The 6224-nt window shown below is 45.6% G+C and overlaps 1 non-coding gene across 1 annotated transcript; it reads left to right on the top strand.

Moving 5' to 3' along the window:
- The first annotated feature begins 5852 nt into the window (after positions 1-5852).
- On the top strand, positions 5853-5926 carry trnan-guu (transfer RNA asparagine (anticodon GUU)). Its single transcript has one exon. It is a non-coding gene; the product is annotated as a tRNA-Asn (tRNA).
- Positions 5927-6224: the final 298 nt, after the last annotated feature.

Below are 6224 nucleotides of genomic sequence, written 5' to 3'. Positions count from 1 at the left end.
TGTCCTGGCGGATGTGTCCAGCGGCAACCAGACTGTCCTGGCGGATGTGTCCAGCGGCAACCAGACTGTCCTGGCGGATGTGTCCAGCGGCAACCAGACTGTCCTGGCGGATGTGTCCAGCGGCAACCAGACTGTCCTGGCGGATGTGTCCAGCGGCAACCAGACTGTCCTGGCGGATGTGTCCAGCGGCAACCAGACTGTCCTGGCGGATGTGTCCAGCGGCAACCAGACTGTCCTGGCGGATGTGTCCAGCGGCAACCAGACTGTCCTGGCGGATGTGTCCAGCGGCAACCAGACTGTCCTGGCGGATGTGTCCAGCGGCAACCAGACTGTCCTGGCGGATGTGTCCAGCGGCAACCAGACTGTCCTGGCGGATGTGTCCAGCGGCAACCAGACTGTCCTGGCGGATGTGTCCAGCGGCAACCAGACTGTCCTGGCGGATGTGTCCAGCGGCAACCAGACTGTCCTGGCGGATGTGTCCAGCGGCAACCAGACTGTCCTGGCGGATGTGTCCAGCGGCAACCAGACTGTCCTGGCGGATGTGTCCAGCGGCAACCAGACTGTCCTGGCGGATGTGTCCAGCGGCAACCAGACTGTCCTGGCGGATGTGTCCAGCGGCAACCAGACTGTCCTGGCGGATGTGTCCAGCGGCAACCAGACTGTCCTGGCGGATGTGTCCAGCGGCAACCAGACTGTCCTGGCGGATGTGTCCAGCGGCAACCAGACTGTCCTGGCGGATGTGTCCAGCGGCAACCAGACTGTCCTGGCGGATGTGTCCAGCGGCAACCAGACTGTCCTGGCGGATGTGTCCAGCGGCAACCAGACTGTCCTGGCGGATGTGTCCAGCGGCAACCAGACTGTCCTGGCGGATGTGTCCAGCGGCAACCAGACTGTCCTGGCGGATGTGTCCAGCGGCAACCAGACTGTCCTGGCGGATGTGTCCAGCGGCAACCAGACTGTCCTGGCGGATGTGTCCAGCGGCAACCAGACTGTCCTGGCGGATGTGTCCAGCGGCAACCAGACTGTCCTGGCGGATGTGTCCAGCGGCAACCAGACTGTCCTGGCGGATGTGTCCAGCGGCAACCAGACTGTCCTGGCGGATGTGTCCAGCGGCAACCAGACTGTCCTGGCGGATGTGTCCAGCGGCAACCAGACTGTCCTGGCGGATGTGTCCAGCGGCAACCAGACTGTCCTGGCGGATGTGTCCAGCGGCAACCAGACTGTCCTGGCGGATGTGTCCAGCGGCAACCAGACTGTCCTGGCGGATGTGTCCAGCGGCAACCAGACTGTCCTGGCGGATGTGTCCAGCGGCAACCAGACTGTCCTGGCGGATGTGTCCAGCGGCAACCAGACTGTCCTGGCGGATGTGTCCAGCGGCAACCAGACTGTCCTGGCGGATGTGTCCAGCGGCAACCAGACTGTCCTGGCGGATGTGTCCAGCGGCAACCAGACTGTCCTGGCGGTGGCTTAAGATGCATTTTATTTACTTGGAATAAAACCATCAACTTTTAATTTCTGCCTTCTCTGATTCTTGAGTACTTCAATATTGCCCTGGTCAGTGTCACTACTGATGACATGACCCTCTGGGCTCCTGTGCGCTTAACAGTTTCTCCTTGGGCTCATGTTCCAGTCAAGGAGCATGTTGTAGTACTCTGCATATCCACTGAAGGATACACAGACCTGAACAACAGCTGCCCATGGATATCTGGTTAAACTCCTTGGCCCTGTTGTGAGACCATGTACTGGTGCAGTGGGTCCTGTGTTCCTTCTAGAGCATGACAGTATACTCTGGCCTTGTAGAGTATACTGTCATGCTCTAGGAAAAAAACCTCTAGGACATGTCTTGGTTAAACTCATACAGTTGGGTTGCATCTGAATGTTCAGAAGTTCAGTGATGCTCTTTTCCACATTTGGGATAAATGTCCCTTCAGGGCACCGTATGTTGATCCATTAGGAGCATGCCCCAATGTTGTAATGAATGCATACAATCATGTGGGGGCCACTTGGTATCATTTTCAGTTGCTACAATGGCCCTTTCGCCCTTTTCACATGATAGGGGTGTCTTTGAATTCAGTCTGTGTTTATCATTAATGCCAATTGTGGTCTTTCATCCTTCACACATTGCCTGGATATGCAGTATGATTCTTCCACTGAGATCTGTTTTCAAAGTTTCTTTTTTTTTTTTTTGAGCAGTGTGTATTGGCTAATTATCGACCTATATCTAATCTCCCATTGTCTAAAGTTCTTGCAAAAATAGTTGCAGTTAAACTTTGATCATTTACATAGAAATAATCTCTTTGAAGAGTTTCAGTCAGTATTCAGAGTGCATCATAGCACAGAAACAGCACTGGTAAAAGTTACCAATGATCTCCTCTTAGCCTCTGATAGCGGACTTGTTTCTGTATTTGTCCTGTTGGATCTCAGTGCTGCATTTGATACGATCGATCACAGCATTCTGTTACAGAGACTTGAACATGTTCTAGCGATTAACAAAAAATCATTGCAAATATTTATGATTTTATGAGAAACTTGACTTAATTGGAATTTCCCTGACTGGGGGATGAATAAAGTATTATTCTATTCTATTCTAGCCACCTAAAAATCACTTATTTTAAGGCTTAAAACTCCACTTTCAAAATGGGACTTTCAAAGTTATATCTAATTAGATATAATACAAGTTTGGGAGACTGGACTGAAGAGAAGTTTTGGTGCAATCTGTCGGTTTCTTAGTCAGGAAATTGTTTTTGAATTGGCTCTGTGTGAATGAATTGGATTCATTTTTAAATGAATTAATTGGAATATGATTACAATGAATTGAACTCAAATTGAAATGAATTGGATTATATCATTGAAATGCCCTGAGATGACATTTGTTGTAATTTGGCGTTATATAAATAAAACTGAATGGAATTGCAGGAAAAACATATATGTGGAAAAAGGCTTATCTTGGAAACATTTTAAAAACTGACATTATTCTTGTGATGTCACCACTGATGTTGTTTGACATCACAATTGATGTCACCTCTGATGTTGTTTGACTTCACAAATGTTATATAGGCCAGACATTTTCACTCCTTTTTCACAGTTCGTCAGGAGTTTATCTGAAGAAACACGTCCAGTTTTGGAAGCAAATTTGAAAGTCACAGTAAACGATTTTCACATTGCCTAAAAAAACAACACTTAATTACTATTATAAATAGTCATTTTGACAAACTCTTAAAAACAACACTTTATTACTATCTTAAATAGTCATTTTGACAAGCTCTTAAAAACAACAAGCAAAATGAGTCAAACCAAGATATCATCTGCTCAACTTCAGTGGTGTGACATGGTAGACGACGATTTACCTGAGGATTTCTACACATATACCATTACTTTTGGTGATAATGAAGGTTATGAGGAACCCTGCAACAAGTCAGAAAATGACCTTTTGGAAAAAGAACAATGCCAGGCCTCGGAGGATTCCCCGTCTCCTCAAACAGTAAATGACGAAGAGGAAAAAGAACCATCCCAGGTCTCTGCTGCGGCTGTGACTCCTCATTCCGAGGACGTCCAGCTTGTGCAGGATCATCCCCAGGCCTCCAAAGTTTGTCGCGTCACGTGGAAGTTTCCAAATTCACAAACCGACAAACAAGCCTAGGCCTCCAACAAATATAACATTACTTTTGGCAGTAACGAAAGTTATAAGGAACCCACCAACAGGCAGGAAATTTTAACATCAAGCCAAGGAAATGACCAGTTTGAAAAAGAACAATCCCAGGCCTCCTACAAATATAACATTACTTTTGGCAGTAACGAAAGTTTGGAGGAACCCACCAACAGATCAGAAATTTTAACATCAAGCTCAGAAATTGAGCTGTTGGAAAAGGAACCATCCCAGGTCTCTGCTGCGGCTGTGACTCCTCATTCCGAGGACGTCCAGCTTGTGCAGGATCATCCCCAGGCCTCCAAAGTTCGTTGCGTCACCTGGAAGTTTCCAATTTCACAAACCGAGGAGATTCCCTCTAATGCCTCTGCTGCCGACGAAGATTATGGATCAGAGAAATTACAGGAATCTTACCAACATAATAAGGACAAGATCAACTATTTATACCATCGGATGGATATTGTCAGGACTAAGCTGCTGAAAAAGAATTTCTTTCTAACACGAGAAAAAGACAGAAGAGTCGCAGCAGAGAATAGCTGCTCCATTTCGGAGGAAAAACTGAAGGACCTGGAAAACAGTTTGACATGTGAGCGTCATCTCCGTGAAAAGTGTGAGCAGGAGCTCAAGGAATGCAATGAAGTCATTGCAGAATTTTGTGAAACAGACAGTATCTGAAACTGAATATCAGTCAGTTGTGAAAGAGCTAGAGAGCTTGAAAGAACAACTCAAAGAAAAGACTGCCTCCAATATTGCTCTTGCCTCCAAACTAAAGGCACAGAAGGAGGCAACAAAGACACAGGAAAAGAAGGTGGCAGAACTTATGAAGGCTGTATTTCAATTTCAATTCAATTCAATTTTATTTATATAGCGCCAGATTACAACAATTGTCATCTCAAGGCACTTAAGTAATATAGTCCAATTCAAGCCAATTGGAATTCAATTCATTGTAATCATAATCCAATTAATTCATATAGAGCCAATTCAAAAAATTAATATCCTAGCTAAGGAAACCAACAGATTGCACCGAAACTTGTCTTCAGTCCAATCTCCCGTCCTGAGCGTGCCTGTGGCGACTGTGGAAAGGAACGACTCCCTTTTAACAGGAAGAAACCTCTGGCAGAACCAGACTCAGGAAGGGTGGCCATCCGACTGGCAGATGTGCAGAGTTCCTGTAGCAAAGCATTAAATCTGCTCCCAGAAACCAGTGACTGTAATATGAACTCAATGAAGATTGTATTTGAAAGTATTTATTTCTTTTTAAAATAACTCATCACATTTTCTCTGTTTTGTTTTGTTTGTGCTTCTGTTTTGTGTGAAAATCAGAATAAAAGAAAACGTCTTCAGACAGTTTTGTTCTGAGCAGCGTCTCACATGAACTCTGAGATCTGAATCTGTGTCGAGTTTTAAGTCAGTGAGTAAATTTTATTTAAATGGAACTTTTCAAGAACAAATGTCACAAAGTGCTTTACAATAAAAATAAAACAATAAAAAGTTAATAACTGAAGCACATTACGATGTTAAATAAGGATAAAGCATACCATACAGTATCCAATACTTTTCAGAAAACCAGGTTAAATAGATGTGTTTTAAGAGGCTTTTTAAAAATGTCCACTTTTCTCACACATCTTAAATCTAATGGAATTCCAAAGTGTAGGAGCAACAACCTCTGAATCACAGTCTCCTTTAGTTCTCAGCCTGGATGGAGGAACAACCAACAAACCTGATCAGAGGACCTCAGAGTCTTGTTGTTATGATGGGGCTGCAGGAGATCTTTGACATATGAAGGGGCCTGAACACACAAGGCTCTGAATGTGGGAACAAGAACTTTGAACTGGATTCTGAACCTGACTGGGAGCCGCTGTAAAGAAATCAGAACTGGTGTTGTGTGCTGAAAAAACAGCACCGCAATGTGCAGACTTTTTTGAGACTTTTTTGATGACCTCAGTGAACTGCTGTCTATGATCTGTGTTGATTTTGACTGTGTAATTATTGTTGGTGATTTTAACATCCACATGGACAACCCTCAGGACAAAGGGACTAAAGACCTGAGTAACACTCTGGACAACTTTGGGCTGACTCAGCATGTAGCAGAGGCCACACAGAATAGGGGGCACACTCTAGACTTACTGATCTCTAAAACGTAGTTTATACTTCTCCGTCATTTTGACGATGTAGCTACGACGTGGACGTGGACCCCTACGCCGTAGTCTCTGTGGCGCAATCGGCCAGCGCGTTCGGCTGTTAACTGAAAGGTTGGTGGTTCGAGTCCACCCAGGGACGAGTAGTTTCACCAATAAATCGTTGATATCTTAAACATATTGCTGCCATGTCTTCAGAACACGGTGTCACCGTCCAGCCCTGCCCCTTTAAGACGGTGTGTGTGACGTACGTGTGTAGGGAGAGAGTCGATAAAAAAAGATTGATGGAAGAAAACGAATAAAACCTGCGTTCCGCACAAAAAAGCCTTGACTCCGTTCTCATTTCGCCCCACACTTTGGCCCGGACCCTACGATTGCCAGTTACCGGTAACGAGCCAGAAAATAAAGACCAGCTCCTTACTACGGTTCGGAGGCAGGGG

The sequence above is a fragment of the Leuresthes tenuis genome, unplaced genomic scaffold (genome assembly GCF_036924035.1).
Source record: "Leuresthes tenuis unplaced genomic scaffold, fLeuTen1.0.hap1 SCAF_19, whole genome shotgun sequence".
NCBI lineage: Eukaryota > Metazoa > Chordata > Actinopteri > Atheriniformes > Atherinopsidae > Leuresthes > Leuresthes tenuis.
The sequence above is the reverse complement of the archived record's forward strand: the minus strand, read 5'-3'. Positions and strand labels throughout refer to the sequence as shown.